The sequence below is a fragment of the Octopus bimaculoides genome, chromosome 4 (assembly GCF_046866305.1).
Source record: "Octopus bimaculoides isolate indiv1 chromosome 4, ASM4686630v1, whole genome shotgun sequence".
NCBI classification, from domain to species: Eukaryota; Metazoa; Mollusca; class Cephalopoda; order Octopoda; family Octopodidae; genus Octopus; species Octopus bimaculoides.
The window spans coordinates 129,309,705-129,327,769 of record NC_142931.1 but is presented as its reverse complement, the minus strand read 5'-3'; the positions used below and the strand labels follow the sequence as shown (position 1 = coordinate 129,327,769).

The 18,065-nt window shown below is 40.3% G+C and overlaps 1 protein-coding gene across 2 annotated transcripts in view; it reads left to right on the top strand.

The window, feature by feature from the left end:
• Positions 1 to 18,065, top strand: part of LOC106878604 (MTRF1L release factor glutamine methyltransferase) — a 156,829-nt gene that overhangs the window by 38,475 nt on the left and 100,289 nt on the right. Inside the window, exon 10 of one of the 2 annotated variants that reach the window (XM_089351440.1) lies at positions 714 to 4,976. The exons of the other annotated variant lie outside the window; for it this stretch is intronic. The gene's annotated coding sequence lies outside the window, so the exon portion shown is untranslated. Of the gene's footprint in view, positions 1 to 713; positions 4,977 to 18,065 lie in introns of those variants that run through there. 2 annotated transcript variants of the gene reach the window in all.

The following is an 18,065-nucleotide window of genomic DNA, read 5'->3' as shown; positions in this document are numbered from 1 at the left end:
TCAAACTGTTTGGTTAAAAATTTTTTTAAAATCTGTGCACCAAACTGAACAGATCCCAAAATTCTAACTAGACACAGTCCATCAATGCTCAGAACAATACTAAAACTGTAGTATGAAATATGTTTTACTAGGGTCAGTACAGTCATGCCTTTACACAACCTCTCAGCACCCAATGCCAAAAGTTCACATTTTAGAGAGAGGCTTCTGCACATGACTATCAGAATTTGGAACAGACTTCCAAGGACTATCACAAGAGGCATCTTCATCAACAAAGTATAAGCTTTTAAATGGTGTGTGAGCAAACACTCCTTGTTATTTTTGCCATTGGAAATGCAATGAACTCAGTGACTGGCCTGTTGAAAATCTATAATTAACAACTGTTTACAAATACATGATAAGAGATGGAAGAATATAAAAGAAGATGGTTAAGGCGGTCATATTTGTTGTCTATATTATGACCAATTAAGACAGTACAAAACACTGGACTTTTTAGCTTTATTAACAAATGCAAGTTTTTTTTCTCTAAAAGTTTCCATCTTTGGCTATAGATAAGTGTCAAGTTGTGTTATATAGGTGAAAAAAATGAATTCATTATGAGACTTTTTAAAAAGCTTAGAAACTGAAGAAGAAAAAGATGAAAACAAACAATTAGATTACCAAAACAGAAAAGAATGGTTCACCTGAACAATATTGATTTTTCTTTATATTTTTAGGTGTTTAAACCTGACCCAGTTGGTAACAAATAATGGAAAACCTTTAGGGAGATCTTGCCTATTGTCTGAGCATCTTCCCTGTAATATATTGCATGTGTGTAGCTGGTGTTCCATTTTACAGTCAAAAGTCTACTTTGCAGTAACAGGAACCTCCAATGTGTGTATGAAAGGAGCTGTAGATACCTTACAGCTATGCACTCTCAAACAACCCTTTATTTTTATATCTATAGATGGAGATTCTTTGCACATTTGAAAACATTGCACACATACACATGTGCACACACACATGCACACACAAACACGCATACACAAGCATGTACACATATGCACACATGCACATACAAATGCATGTACACATGCACACATAAAAATACATGTGCACACAGACATGCACATGCACACAAACATACAAACACACTCACACACAAACAAAACATGCACACACACATGCATGCACACGCGCGCGCACGCACGCACACACACACACAGGCATCACATTTAGACTCCAAACTGAATTAAAGGGAAAAAAAATAGCTGGTCTGTCACTCCATGAATTCTGCCATTCCATCAAACTCTAGTAACGCTTTCAAATTTTGGCACATGGGTAGCAATTCTGATGGAAGTGAGTTAGTAAATGACATCGACAACCTCTCCTCCCCCCACCAGGGCTTGATTTATCGACCTTAAAAAGATGAAAGGCAAAATCAACCTCAGCTGAATTTAAAGAGCTAGAAGAGACGAAAAGAGTAGTTCCAGATGAGTTGGTGCCAAAAGATTAAACTGATCCCTGTATTTCAGTAGAATTTTAGTTCATCCAGGATTTGACCTCAGGACATAAGAGTCACAGTGAAATACCTCCTGACATTTGGCCTGACAAGCAGTTTTAAGGAGAGGGGAGCAGTTGATTCACATGGACCGATCCATCTTATATGCAACAAAAACTTTCTGATAAATCTGACAATTGATTCTCTTTGACATTCATAATTTCCCCATGGTGTGGTCTGAGTGCTTTTTACCTGGCACCAGCACAGGTAAGGTCAGCTTTGGCATGGTTTTTACAGCTGAATCATCATCATCATCATCATCGTTTAACGTCCGCTTTCCATGCTAGCATGGCTTGGACGATTTGACTGAGGACTGGTGAAACCGGATGGCAACACCAGGCTCCAGTCTGATTTGGCAGAGTTTCTACAGCTGGATGCCCTTCCTAACGCCAACCACTCAGAGAGTGTAGTGGGTGCTTTTACGTGTCACCCGCACGAAAACGGCCACGCTCGAAATGGTGTCTTTTATGTGCCACCCGCACAAGCCAGTCCAGGGGCACTGGCAACGATCTCGCTCGAAAATCCTACAGGAGTCAGTCAGGCGGTACTGGCAACGGCCACGCTCAAAATGGTGCATCTCATGTGCCAACCGCACAAGAACCAGTCCAGGGGCACTGGCAACGATCTTACTTGGCTTGCCGGGTCTTCTCACGCACAGCCCATTTCCAAAGGTCTCGGTCCGTAGTCATCGCCTCGGTGAGGCCCAATGTACGAAGGTCTTGCCTCACCACCTCAGCCCAGGTCTTCCTGGGCCTACCTCTTCCACGGGTTCCCTCAACTGTTAGGGTGTGGCACTTTTTCACGCAGCTATCCTCCTCCATTCTCACCACATGTCCATACCAGCGCAATCGTCTCTCTTGCACGCCACAACTGATGCTTCTAATGTTCAGCTTTTCTCTCAAGATACTTACACTCTGACGGGTATTCACATTGACATTACACATCCAACGGAGCATACTGGCTTCATTCCTTGCGAGCTTACGTATGTCCTCAGCAGTTACAGCCCATGTTTCACTGCCATGTAGCATGGTTGTTCGTACGCATGCGTCATACAGTCTGCCTTTTACTCTGAGTGAGAGTCCCTTTGTCGCCAGCAGGGGTAAGAGCTCTCTAAACTTTGCCCAGGCTATTCTTATTCTAGCAGCTACACTTTCAGCGCACCCACCCCCACTACTAACTTGGTCGCCCAGATAGCGGAAGCTATCGACTACCTCTAGTTTTTCACCCTGGAATGAGATAGAAGTTGTTTCCTGTTTGTTTGCAGTCTTTATTGCACCTGAACATCTGTCACAAACAAAAACGCCCTTCCTAATTGCCAACCACTTCACAGTGTGAACTGGATGATTTTTTACATGGCACCAACACTAGCAGGTTCTCTAAGTAACTTGCAAGACAGGGAATTTTGAGAGAGGAGAGGGCATTGGAGGAGTGGATCTTGTGGCAGATGATGAAAGGTTATAGTGTGACAAAGAAACAGAGAGGCAGAATCAGGTGTCTTACTGTAGAAGAGGTACATGGTTATCCAGCCAAGAGAGAGAGAGAGAAGCATGTGTACAGTAGGCATTGGTTAGCAGATGGACTACCAGATCAGTGGAACAATTCCTTCCAATAAAAGTAGTAAAACAGGGGATTTAATCTGGCTGGACAAAAACTGGAGCAAGGCATTACCGTCAGGTGGTAATATATGATAGAGGTGATGTACACATTTGACATTTCAGCTTGACCTCTCAGGAATAACCTCCTGTCAGTCCACTTCTTGATACTCTATTGGTTAATTGTTGCATAAAGAATAGAAGGAATGTGAACACATTCTCTCTGTTAATTGTTTTGTAGGGAAGAATAGGAATGTGAACATGCCCTATTAGTTAATTGTTTTGTAAAGGAAAGAACGAAAGTGAACATGTCCTGTTGATTAATTGCTGTGTAGAGAATAGAAGGAATGTGAACATAACTTGTGGGTTAACTGTTAAGTAGAGAAAAGATGGAGTGCAAATACATCCTATTGGTTAACTGTTGTATAGGGAATAGAAGGAATGTGAACACAGCCTATTGATTAATTGTTGTACAGAGTAGAGAAGGAATGTGAAGAAATCCTGTTGGAATACATCTTGTTGGAATATATCCTGCTGGAAAACAACCCGTAGTAACTGCTGTGTAGAATTAGAAATGAACAGGTTTCAACGTTGTTGACTTAACTATTGTAACTCAGTGTTCAGATGTGAACACTGCACTATTTCTTCCCAGGTATTATATGTACAATGCAGAAAGATAATTTTGCGGCCGTATTGTTAAATATGATGATTTACTGAAAAATGTAAAAGAAAAATGTTTGAGATAATAAGGAAAAATTCATAAAAATTCCCAAACGATTACAAATCTACATGTAAACTGAACAAAAGCTGCAAACCAGCCATTATTGAAAATATCTTCAACTGTTATTTTGATTTTATTTTTGTGTGCTGAGAAGATTGTGGAATATTTTTCTGGAATATTTCAACATTTATAGAGTGAATAGGATTGTGTTTGTTTAAATAACAATCCACTAGTTACACTGCAAATAGAATTTTATCATTCTATAATAATCTCCCAACGATTCCCTTCCACCACCACTGCCGCTGCCACTGTTGTCGCCACCACCACCACCACCGCCGCCGCTACCACCACCACTGCCACCGCCGCCACCACCACCAACAACAACAACAACAACAACAACACCACCACCACCACCACTACCATTTGTGTTTTCATTTATTTTCTCCTCCCCTCTCTCTTCTGTCCCTCATCTTCCTTCCCCACCATTCTTGTTGACCATCTTTTTCCCTTGTTCACTCCACATTATATACTCCTTGTACCACTACCACCACCACCACACCACTACAACAACAGCCACAACTACCCCCCCCCCCCCCCACCTCATCTCCACTGCTGCTGCTCCCACTGTGGTTGCTACCACCACTGTCACCACCGCTGCTGTTCCCATCATCATTGCTGCACCTTCAGTCGCTACCGCTGCTGCTTCGTCCCCTGCCATCATTACTGTCATCACCGCCATGGCTGCCATGGCCACCACCGACACCAACAGCATCATCATCATCATCAATGTTATCATGCTTGCCATCATAATCTTCACCATCATTATCATCCTCATCATCATCATCATCAATGTTATGCTTGCCATCATAATCATCACCATCATCATCATCATCATCATCATCATCACCACCACCAGTATTTATCTATAAAAATGAAGTTCAAGGGTACTTGTACTTATATCTGTAAATTTGGAATTCAATGAAATATATTTTCCTGGCAGCAACAACAACAACAACAACAAACAAAACAACAACAATAACAACAACATCATCATCAACAACAGCAACAACAACAACTGCAATAAAATACCACAGAGACATAGTCCTTTCCATTTCCAAGAAAAAAAGACCCCAAAAAACAACTACAACAATAACAACAAATACAAACTATAAAATCAATCACAGCAGCTTCTACAATCACTGCAAGCTGAACAACAACAACAGTAACAGCATAAATAATAGACTGCATTTATTGTTGTTGTAATTGTTGTTGTCTCAACAAACCTTCTTCTTGTCCATGTCCATCAGCTTACTCATTTCAATTTATTTTCTTTTTCACCCTCATTGAATCAGAAACTCAAGTTTCTCTCTTCCAGAAAGATGGATTAATGTTTTAAGTACAACGTGTATACATAAAAGACATTGCTGACAGTCGATGTACATACATACATACATAGAGGTAGTAAAACAGATAAAACACAGTTAAGCTTGAAATATATATCCATGCTTTTATGCTTGGCTATATGATATTATACACTTTGATTAATATATATATATATATATATATATATATTTACATGGAGCACAAAAAATACCAAATAAAACAAGAAAATATATAGTTTCTTAATTTGACAGCTGTTTCTGGAAGTTCAGAGTTACATAGTAGTCAATAACAATCATAATTTGCAGGTGAAATGTGCCAGTCACATGAAGATATTACTATAAGTCTGACTCTCCTCATCAAGAGAAGATTGGTAAATGTGGTTCACATAGCAGTGCTAGCAAATAGAGATGGTTGAAAGGAAAAAAAAAGTGGTACAAGATCAAAGAACCAGGATGAGAGGAAGAATGACTTCTACAATATAAAAAAAAAGGAACAGAGAGGGAACAGGGCAAACAAAGAGAGAAAGAGAAAAGATAGAGTTAAAGCCAGCCTGGTGAAAGCAAATATCAGGGGTGGTCAAATTAATTGATGCAGACAATAAAGCAGTTGAGAATGTCAACTGTCCAGACAAAGAGGCAGGAAGAGATAAACACTGAGGGAAAGGAGTGGGTGTGAAGGTAGTGGAGGAGGAGAATATGTTGAGAGAAAGAGAAAATACCAAGAGGATAAAGTAAGCTGATGCTTTAATACTTAATGAGTGAAGAGATTTAACCACAACTAAGAAAAATTTAAAAGATTTTTACATAATAAGCAAATGTGGAATAAATTTTATGCTTACAAGAGAAGATTACATCAGAAAACCTGTTGAGTAAAGAGGTAATAAAATGGTGTAGGATTGTGAGCAGATCCCTAAAACAATTTACAAATGCAATAGTTAGCATTGTACGGGGCACCTTCAGACTATGGACCAGGACAAAGTATAGGAAATATCCTGGGATTTGAGGTAATGTGTTTATGTAGACATAAGAAGTAGACATTTTAGGTGTTCTATTTGAGAATGAGGTCAGGTGAGCCTGGTTGTGATGCTTATAATCAAGTGTACTCCAATGTAGATCCTACTCTGGTGGGAATGTGGAGCTATAACCAGAAGGGCATCCATTGTTGTTATATATATATATATAGTCCTGTATGGTCTGGCTGTGTGGTCTAGCCTGTATGGTCTGGCTGTGTGGTCTAGCCTGTATGGTCTGGCTAAGTCAAAATGATTTTTTGTATTCTTCCTTTCTAGTTGGAGAGTTTAAATGTAGTTACAAAAATATGTCCTTCTGTTGAAATGAAATCTCAGTAAATTTCTATATCTTTGTGCAGCTGAGGTTTGCTTTGCATTTTACATTTGATGTAATGTTCACATTGCTTAAATAAATGGAGTCACATGAAACGATCGTACTGCATTAACTTTGGATATCCTTGTTGCTTATTTTGATTTTAATCACCTTATTTTGGAATTGTATGGATAAGCAATATCAAAGGCAGATTAACTATGAAGTTAGTTTTTGTATGTGGCAGATGTTCAGGTGCAATAAACACTGTAAACAAACAGGAAACAACTGCTATCTCATTCCAGGGAGAAAAACTAGAGGTAGTCGACAGCTTCCGCTATCTGGGTGACCAAGTTAGTAGTGGGGGTGGGTGCGCTGAAAGTGTAGCTGCTAGAATAAGAATAGCCTGGGCAAAGTTTAGAGAGCTCTTACCCCTGCTGGCGACAAAGGGACTCTCACTCAGAGTAAAAGGCAGACTGTATGACGCATGTGTACGAACAGCCATGCTACATGGCAGTGAAACATGGGCTGTGACTGCTGAGGACATGCGTAAGCTCGCAAGGAATGAAGCCAGTATGCTCTGTTGGATGTGTAATGTCAGTGTGCATACCCGTCAGAGTGTAAGTATCTTGAGAGAAAAGCTGAACATAAGAAGTATCAGTTGTGGTGTACAAGAGAGACGATTGCGCTGGTATGGACATGTGGTGAGAATGGATGAGGATAGCTGCGTGAAAAAGTGCCACACCCTAACAGTTGAGGGAACCCATGGAAGAAGTAGGCCCAGGAAGACCTGGGCTGAGGTGGTGAGGCAAGACCTTCGAACATTGGGCCTCACCGAGGTGATGACTACTGACCGAGACCTTTGGAAATGTGCTGTGCGTGAGAAGACCCGGCAAGCCAAGTGAGATCGTTGCCAGTGCCCCTGGACTGGCTCTTGTGTGGGTGGCACATGGGATGCACCATTTTGAGCGTGGCCATTGCCAGTACCGCCTGACTGGCCTTCATAGGATTTTCGAGCGAGATCGTTGCCAGTGTCCCTGGACTGGCTCTTGTGCGGGTGGCACATAAAAGACACCATTTTGAGCGTGGCTGTTGCCAGTACCGCCTGACTGGCCCTTGTGCGGGTGACACGTAAAAGCACCCACTACACTCTCTGAGTGGTTGGCATTAGGAAGGGCATCCAGCTGTAGAAACTCTGCCAAATTAGATTGGAGCCTGGTGTTGCCATCCGGTTTCACCAGTCCTCAGTCAAATCGTCCAAACCATGCTAGCATGGAAAGTGGACGTTAAACGATGATGATGATGAATACCATACTTAATTCTGGTACCTAAACTTAAGTACCATATTTACCTTGGATCTAAATTATATATATATATATGTGTGTGTGTGTGTGTGTGTGTATGTATACATATGTATGTGTGTATGTGTATGTAAGTATGTATGTGTGTGTATGTGTGTGTGTATGTGTGTGTATGAGTCTTTGTGTTTATGCCTCCTTGTCTTGAGATTGCATGCTGGTTCTATGTGAATACCACCAATAAACAAATGGTGTTGTTGGTGTGCAGTCTTCTATGAAATCATGATGTCCTGCCATTGTGCTGTTAGTGTTTCAATGACTAAGAGAAATATTACCTTTGTTTGGAAACAGATAAGGGTTGGCAACAGGAAGGGCGTCTACTTATAGAAAATACATCTCATTGAGTTTCGTCCGATCTATACAGGCATGGAAAAGTGGACATTCAAGCGACAACAATAACAATGATGATGATGATGATGATTATGAGGATGATTATGATGGTGAAAACCTGAAGAAGAAGACTTAACAATAGAAAGTCTTTATTATTCCTTCACTCTGAAAGGTCTTGAAGAGGTCTTTTCACGTATTGCATAGGTGACTGAGATTTTGGAATCTCGAGAGTCAAATTTCAAAATAGATAAGCTGTTACAGATCTATCTATCTATCTACATACATACATACATACATACATATATATATATATCATTCAGAGATTGTTTTACATATATATATATATATATATATATATATATATATATATATATATATATATATATAAACAAATAATAAATGAGTATATGCATATAGACGTACAGGTATGTGCATACCGACATCCACCTATATGTATAGGTGCATATCTGGGTACAGGACATTTCAAACAAAACAGAGACGAGAAAACACACAAGCCACATAGAGAACATTCTACTTCATCAGCTACCCCCGTTTTAACACCGGCGTTTCGAAGAGCTGGGCAGGACGCATCGTTAAAACGGCTCTTCCCATGGACCGCAAATTAAATTTGTATACACAAATTAAATCTTGCCATGGAGGAATGTAGTGGCGGACAAAAAACAAGACAGGAAAACAAACAGAAAAGGCTTTACGGCCAGACGAGAAAAAAATATATATATATATATATATATGTATATACATGTATGTATATATGTGTGTGTATATATATATGTGTGTGTATATATATATATATATATATATATATATATATATATATATATATATATATATATATGAATATACATATATATATGTACAATAGCTAATCTAACACACACACACACACACATTGTCATAATACTAAAGGACTTTCAGACTGTCAACACAGTTACGAAGAAAAACAAATGACTTCTACTGCTATTGAACAAAGTACAAATGGCAAAATCACGTCGAGTAATGAACCCAAAACAATAAGGAATAAATAAACAGAAGAATATTTGATTCATTATTATTATTGTGAATAATTATTTTAATCAAATCATTTGATACCCTCAAGCTGTTGCTTTATCATTCATTATTAAATATCACTTATTTTCCTCATTCAGAATGTAACAGTTATCAGTAACATTATTTGTATGTGAAATAGCCTCTCACTTAATGATGTATCACTTAATAATTGACCATTAGGAACAAGCTGAACAATTACATTGAAGTATTTCTTTCTGTTTGCCTCTTATGTATACCAACTGTAGTGGAGGCGCAATGGCCCAGTGGCTAGGGCAGCGGACTCGCGGTCATAGGATCGCGGTTTTGATTCCCAGACCGGGCATTGTGAGTATTTATTGAGCAAAAACACCTAAAGCTCCATGAGGCTCCGGCAGGGGATGGTGGCGAACCCTGCTGTACTGTTCCACCACAACTTTCTCTCACTCTTACTTCCTGTTTCTGTTGTGCCTGTAATTCAAAGGGTCAGTCTTGTCACACTGTGTCACGCTGAATCTCTCCGAGAACTATGTTAAGGGTACACATGTCTGTGGAGTACTCAGCCACTTGCATGTTAATTTCACGAGCAGGCTGTTCCGTTGATCGGATCAACTGGAACCCCCGACGTCGTAAGCGATGGAGTGCCAACACAATACCAACTGTTGACAGAATCTACTGTTTCTTCTAATATTATAATTGCTTATAAAATGATGAGAGGTACAGGCATGGCTGAGTGGTAAGAAGCTTTCTTCTCAATCATATGATTCCAGGTTCAGTTCCACTGCATGACACTTTGGGCAAATGACTTCTACTATAGCCTTGGGCTGACCAAAGCCTTCAGAGCGAATTTGGTAGACAGAATCTGAAAGAAACTCAGTGTGTGTGTGTGTGTGTGTGTGTGTGTATATATCTATGTTTATGTGTTTGTCTTCTGCCACTGCTTGAACAACTGGTGTTGGTGTATTAACATCTCTGTAACTTAGTGGTTCATCAAAACAGACCAATAGAATAAGTACCAGGCTTAAAAAAAAGTGCTGGGGTTGATTAATTAGACTAGAGATTCTTCAAGGCAGTGCTCCAGTATGGACTAGTGACTGAAAAGATAAAAGATAAAATAAAGATAATATATGTAGGCACAGGCATGGCTGTGTGGTTTAGAAGCTTGATTTTGGGTTCAGTCCCACTGTGTGGCACCCTGGCCAAGTGTTTTCTACTATAGCTCAGAATCTACCAATGCCTTTGAGTGAATATTGTAGATGGAAACTATATATATATATATATATATATATATAGCTGAAATTTGCAGAAAAACAAAAGATGGGTGCATGAACAATAAGCAGGTGTATTAGTTTGACACTCAGGAAAGTGTGAAAGTATTTTACGATTCAAGCCTATGCTCTTCAACAGAAAGAAATAAGAGAAAATAAATAGAGAGAGAATAAAAAAACATATGGATTTAGCAATCAAGCATATATATGTAACATATGGTATAATTATAAACAAGGCAAATTTTAGCCATTTCTCCGCAGACTGTAAAAATGATGAACCACCTTAATTAATTTTCAAACCTTATTGGGTTCTCATCAGAGGTGTCTACATCATCCTAACAGTCTCCGGAGAGATAATCAGCCAAACTGTTTATATACTCAACAAATGCAGCAGTTACTCTATGAAGGAGTCCCTAATTTGCATACCAAAAGTATTTAACACTCTATAAATACCAGTGGCCTGTCAACAGGGATTTTAGTCCACATAGTACCAAGGTATGACATAATATATATGTATCAGTAATCTCTCACCATATCACGGTTCACCTGCTGCAGTTCACCTATTGCGGTTTACTATTTAAGCTTACGCTGATTCCTCTGTGGTGTTGTTTTGCATTTCTAATAAGATAAGTATATAAAAATTATAAAAATAATGAAAAAGGTGCACCACTTGGCTGAAACACATAAATAAATAAATAAAGTAGAATACTGTTTCTACTTTGTGGATTTTCACCTATTGCGGGCAGGGGGTGGGGTTTGGAATGTAACACCCACGATAGTTGAGGGATTACTGTATATATATATATCATCATCATCATCGTTTACTGTCTGCTTTCCATGCTAGCATCGGTTGGACGATTTGACTGAGGACTGGCGAACCAGATGGCTACACCAGGCTCCAATCTGATTTGGCAGAGTTTCTACAGCTGGATGCCCTTCCTAACACCAACCACTCCGAGAGTGTAGTGAGTGCTTTTATGTACCACCGGCACAAGGGCCAGTTAGGCGGTACTGGCAATGGCTATGCTCAAAGTGGTGTATTTTACATGCCACCTGCACAGGAATACACACACACACATATATGTATAAAACAGGTGTCTTTCTGTTTCTGCCTACCATATCCACCAACAAGGCCTTGGCGAGTCTACTGCCATTGTAAAAGACACTTACCCAAAGTACCAAGCAACAGGACTGAATCTGGAACCATGTGACTGGGAAGCAAACTTCTTACCACACAACCACTTCTGTGCCTATAAATATTCATACTAAAAATTAAAGAAATTTGATTTTAAACTTATGATTACGATTGTTTGAACTATAATGTTGGGAATACAGATCTATGATGGAATTGAAGGAAAAAAATAATAATTCTATGAAGTAATTGGTTTAGAGAGAACTAAACAGAAGTTAAATCCTTTGGGATGTTCGTATATTTATTCTCTGGTTCTCCAGAATTTAATTTCTGCAGAGTTCTTTCTAAATCAATTACTCTGTAGAATATATTTTTTGAATTCAATTGTAAAATTGTATTCACAGCAATATGGTTTACACACACACACACACATGCAAGCACACACAAACACACACATATGCGTGCTCATGCACACACGCACACATACATACACACATGCGTGCACATGAGTGAATGGGTACATATGTGTATATGTATGTATGTATGTATGTATTTATGTGTATATATATATATATATATATATATAATATAATATAGGATAAATTCTTTATAAGAATTTATAGGCATATATATGTATATATCTATATATATATGCAATATGCATATATATGTATGTATGTATGTATGTATATATATATATGTTGTGTATATATATGCATACATAGATACATTTATATACACACACACACACATACACACACAATACATACATGCACACTTATTCACTCACACACACACCCATCCACACACACACACGCACAGCCGCACACACATGCATGCGCACACAGACACAGATGCATACACACACACTCACACAATTACATAATATAATTCGAAACTGAAACTTCAAACAATTACTTCATGTTTCTGTTCCAAGTGTCACCTTTAAATTATATCAAAAGATATCTACATGGCACACATTGTATTGAATGCAATGTCTGTATGTCTGAATATATGTATACAAAATATATAAATGATATACGTACATATATGTATGTATGTGTGTATGTATGTCATTATTCGGTCTTATTTTGAAATCACTTGCCGATAGAAAAAGAGCTGGTTTCCAACCTAGATCAAAGCTCCTTCATTGGAATTTAAACAACATCAATAGGCTATTTTCATATGTATGTATGTGAGCAGATTTGTATGTTTTGCTTTATGTATGTATTCTCATACATATAGTTGCATATCTAAACATGCTCATATATACTTAAGTGGTAAACTTCTGGAAAATTTTACAGATTTTTATAGTTCCAGTGATGGATTGGATCTGTAGTCTTTGAATCAGCTTTCTCCTCTCTAGATTTGAGAAGCCTAATTTCTCAAAATTGATATTTAGACAGTATGTCATCATCATCATCATCATCATCATTTAACGTCCGTTGTCCATGCTGGCACGGCTTGGATAGTTTGACTGGGCTGCCACGCTGGAAGGCTGTACCAGACTCCAGTCTGATTTGATATGGTTTTCTATAGCTGGATGCCTTTTCTAATGCCAACCACTCCGAGAGTATAATGGTTGCTTTGACACCAGAGTGACACCAGAGTGCTTTTACATGTCACCGGCACATGTGCCAATTTGTGTGACACTGGTATCTGCCACGACTGCAATTTTGCTTGTCTTGATAAGTCTTCTCAAGCGCAACATAAGGCCAAAGGTCTTGACCATTGCCTCCGTGAGACCCAGCACTTGAAAGGAACTCAGCCATTTTGCCCCTGTGAGGCCCAACGCTTGAAAGGAACTCAGCCATTTTGCCTCTGTGAGGCCCAGCACTTAAAAGGAACTCAGCCATTTTGCCTCTGTGAGGCCCAACGCTTGAAAGGAACTCAGCCATTTTGCCTCTGTGAGGCCCAGCACTTAAAAGGAACTCAGCCATTTTGCCTCTGTGAGGCCCAACGCTTGAAAGGAACTCAGCCATTTTGCCTCTGTGAGGCCCAGCACTTAAAAGGAACTCAGCCACTTTACTTCCGTGAGGCCCAGTGCTTGAAAGGAACTCAGCTACTTTGCCTCCGTAAGACCCAATGCTTGAAAGGTGTTCTTTACATGCAACCAGCACGAGTGCACTTGGATTGATGGCTCCTCTCAAGCAGGTGCACTTGGCTTGATGGGTCCTCTCAGAGAGGTGCACTTGGCTTGATGGGTCCTCTCAAGCAATGACGGGTCTATGGCATCTCGACCTCCAGTAGCTTCTGTATAAATTTTCATTTTTTAAATTGTTTCCCTACCACCCAACGATGATGGCTTTGTACAAAAATTTCGCTTAGTATTCTTCAAAAAACAACAAAATTGTTCGACTAGAGGTGGCACTGCCAAATTCCCGTTCGAAATATATAGTTTTCAAAGTGACAACTAGCCACTGATTTATAAATTAGAGAATCACTACCTCCAAATCTCACAACGCGAGATACTCAGCAACAGCACCTTGTGGTAAAGATTGTTTGTCAACATAACATGGCAGTCCTGGTTTAGGACAACATATTGTTGGTTATGGTAATATTGTAATATAGACATCATCCTGTCTAACCCATTATTCTATCAAAAAAATACAACAACCATTGGATTGAGAAGACCCGGCAAGCCAAGTAAGATCGTTGCCAGTGCCCCTGGACTGGCTCTTGTGCGGGTGGCACATGAGATGCACCATTTTGAGCGTGACCGTTGCCAGTACCGCCTGACTGGCTCCTGTAGGATTTTCGAGCGAGATCGTTGCCAGTGCCCCTGGACTGGCTTGTGCGGGTGGCACATAAAAGACACCATTTCGAGCGTGGCCGTTTTCGTGCGGGTGACACGTAAAAGCACCCACTACACTCTCTGAGTGGTTGGCGTTAGGAAGGGCATCCAGCTGTAGAAACTCTGCCAAATTAGATTGGAGCCTGGTGTAGCCATCCGGTTGCACCAGTCCTCAGTCAAATCGTCCAACCCATGCTAGCATGGAAAGTGGACGTTAAACGATGATGATGATATATATATATATATATATATCATATTTACCACGTGAACTATGATGAAAAAAATGAGAAAGAGAATGAGAGATGGTATATAATTTTTTTGTGCAGGGGTTCCTTCAGACATGTAATTTATTTGAAGGGTTACGCATGGGTAAAAAGGTTGAGAAACACTGGGTTAAGGTGTTGCACTCATGATAATAAGATTGTGGTAAAAAGCAGTGAGCTGCCACAAACGTTAGCATGCCAGGCGAAGTGCTTAGCTGTATTTCGTCTGCCATTACGTTCTGAGTTCAAATTCCACCGAGGTCGACTTTGCCTTTCATCCTTTTAGGGTCGGTAAATTAAGTACCAGTTGCATACTGGGGTCGATGTAATCGACTTAATCCCTTTGTCTGTCCTTGTTTGTCCCCTCTATGTTTAGCCCCTTGTGGGCAATAAAGAAATAAGAAATGTTAGCATGCTGGATAAAATGCTTAGCAGTATTACGTCTGTCTTTACGTTCTGAGTTCAAATTCTGCTGAGTTTGACTTTGCCTTTCAGGGTTGATAAATTAAGTACCAGTTGTGTACTGGGGTCAATCTAATCAACTGGTCCCCCTCCTCCACAAAATTTTTGGTCTTGTGTTTAGAATAGAAAAGAATAAAATTGTGGTAACAATTACTGAACTGGGTGATGTGAAGGATTTGTGAGTTGCACATTTCATTTCACGTTCCAGTTCACTCAGCTGGCAAAAATGAGTAATCCTGCGATGGACTGGCATCCCATCCAGGTGGGGAGTAGATAACAAAATCCAGGAAATTGGCCTTATGAGCTTACGGCTCAGGAAGGACTTTTGAGATCCTTTTGATATGTATCAATATATCAATTGCTTACTGATAATGATGATGCTGGTGACGACAACAACAATGATGATGATGATGATGGTGGTGATGGTGATGATGATGATGATGGTGATGATGGTGATGATGATGGTGATGATGTTGATGATGATGATGATGATGATGATGGTGAGGATGATGATGATGATGATGATGATGATGATGATGAAAATGAGGATGAGTTTCATGAAGGATGGTGATGGTGGTGGGTGATTGCAATGATGACGATATTGAAGTCAGTGACGGTGATGCCGGTGATCGTCATATTTTCTGCAAACAGCAAAGAAACACACAACAACAAAACACACAAATGCAGATATAAAAAAAAAGAAAAACAAAAAAACTCCAGCAAAACACAACAAAAATCTAAAAAAACACAAAAAACCCCCACAAACATCTGTGTTTACCGAGAGCAGAATCTGAGAACTAAAGATGACACGTCAGCATCTGACATCGATAGTCTGTTAATGGTTTTTGGAGACAAGAGACAGTCTTTATCGATGTCCTCTGTCATAGATGTGACACAGACTTCACAGGTGACTGATATTCTAACCAATAAATAACTGTGCAGGTTTCAAATTGCTGCCAGAATAATTGGAAATTCTTCACGGATCACCGATTATATAAAATAGATGGCAACGATGCAAAGATAGCAGTGGTGCTGGCGGTAGGGTTGATGGTGATGGTTGTGGTGGTGGTTGCGGTGGTGGCGTTTGTGGTGATTACATTGTTGTTGTTGGTGGCGGTATGATGTTGGTTTCCTCGGTATTGGTTGCAGTGTTGATGATGGTGGTGGTGGTGGTAGTGCTGGTGATGACAGTGGTGGAGGTGGTGTTGGTGATGGTATTGGGGGTAGTGTTGATGGTTGTGGTGATGGTAGTAGTGATTACATTGTTGTTGTTGGTATGATGTTGGTTTTCTTGGTATTGGTGGTAGTGTTGATGGTGGTGGTAGTGGTAGTGGTGTTAATATTGATGGTGGCAGTGTTGATAATGGTGGTGACGTTGGTGGTGATGGTAGTTTTGATGATGGTGGTGGAGGTGGTGTTGGCGATGGTGTTTGTTGCTGGTATTGCTGGTAGTGTTGATGGTTGTGGTGATGATTGTGGTGATGGTTGTAGTGATCACTTTGTCGTTGTTGGTGGTGGTATGATGCTGGTTTTCTTGGTATTGGTGGTAGTGTTGATGGTGGTGGTAGTGGGAGTGGTGGTGGTGTTAGTGTTGATGGTGGTAGTGTTGATGGTGGTGGTGTTAGTGTTGATGGTGGCAGTGTTGATAATGGCGGTGATGTTGGTGGTGATGGTGGTGGTATGGCTGGAGGTGACAATGGTGTTTGTCGTGGTGATGGTGTTGTTGGTAATGGTTGTAGAATTGATAGTGGTAGGGTTGATACTTGTGGTGATGGTTGTGGTGATGGTAGAGATTGCATTATTGTTGGTGGTGTGGTAATGGTTTTCTTTGTATTGGTGGTAGTGGTGCTGGCAATGGTGGTTGTAGTGGTGGTATTGGTAGTAATATTGATGGTTGTGGTATTGGTGCTAGTGCCATTGGTGGTGTTTGCATTGTTGTTTTCGGTAGTGGGCTGTTAGTGCTTGTAGCAGCGGTTTTGTTAATGTTGGAGACAATGGTATCGATAATAGTTGTGATGATGGTGGTGGTATAGGTGGTGATGATGATGATGATGATGGTGGTGGTAGTGATGGTGATGATGGTTGTCAGAGTAGCAGTAATGGTGTTGGCGGTGGTTGTGGTGTTGGCGGTGGTTGTGGTGTTGGTAGTGAGGATGGAAATAGTGGTGGTGCCGGTGATCTTGGTAGTGGTATATTGATGGTATGATGATGAAGGTGATGGTAGTGATGGTGATTGTGGTGGTGATTGCAGTGATAATGGTTGTGGCAGTGGTGGTAATGGTATCAGTGGTATTGATAGTGCTGGTGACAGAGGTATTGGCGGTAGTAATGCTGGCAGTGGTAATACAATGGTTTTAATGGTATCAGTTGTGTGCAAGAGAGAAGGTTGCACTGGTTTGATCATATGATGCATATGGATGAAGACACCAGCATAAAGATGTGCTGAGCTCTAATTGTGGAGGGCACCTGTGAAAGGGGGTAAACCCAGGAAGACATGGGATGAAATGATGAGAAAGGATCTTCAGATGCTGGGCCTCACTGAAAAAATGACAAGGGACCGGGAGATGTGACGATTTGCTGTATGTGATAAGATGCGTCGAGCTAAGTAAAATCACTGTTTTCACAGATGCAAGCTTGTCATAATCAGGTGCTGGTGCCACATAAAAGGCACCTGCACCAGGGCTGTGTAAACACACCCATGCCAGTGGCACGTAAGAAGCACCCAGCACACTCTGTTAAGTGGTTGGTGTCCAGTCATAGAAAACCATGCCACAACAGCCAATTAGAACCTGGACAGCTCCCCGCTGGCCAGCTCCATGTCAAACCATCTAACCCATGCAGGCATGGGAAGCAGACGTTAAA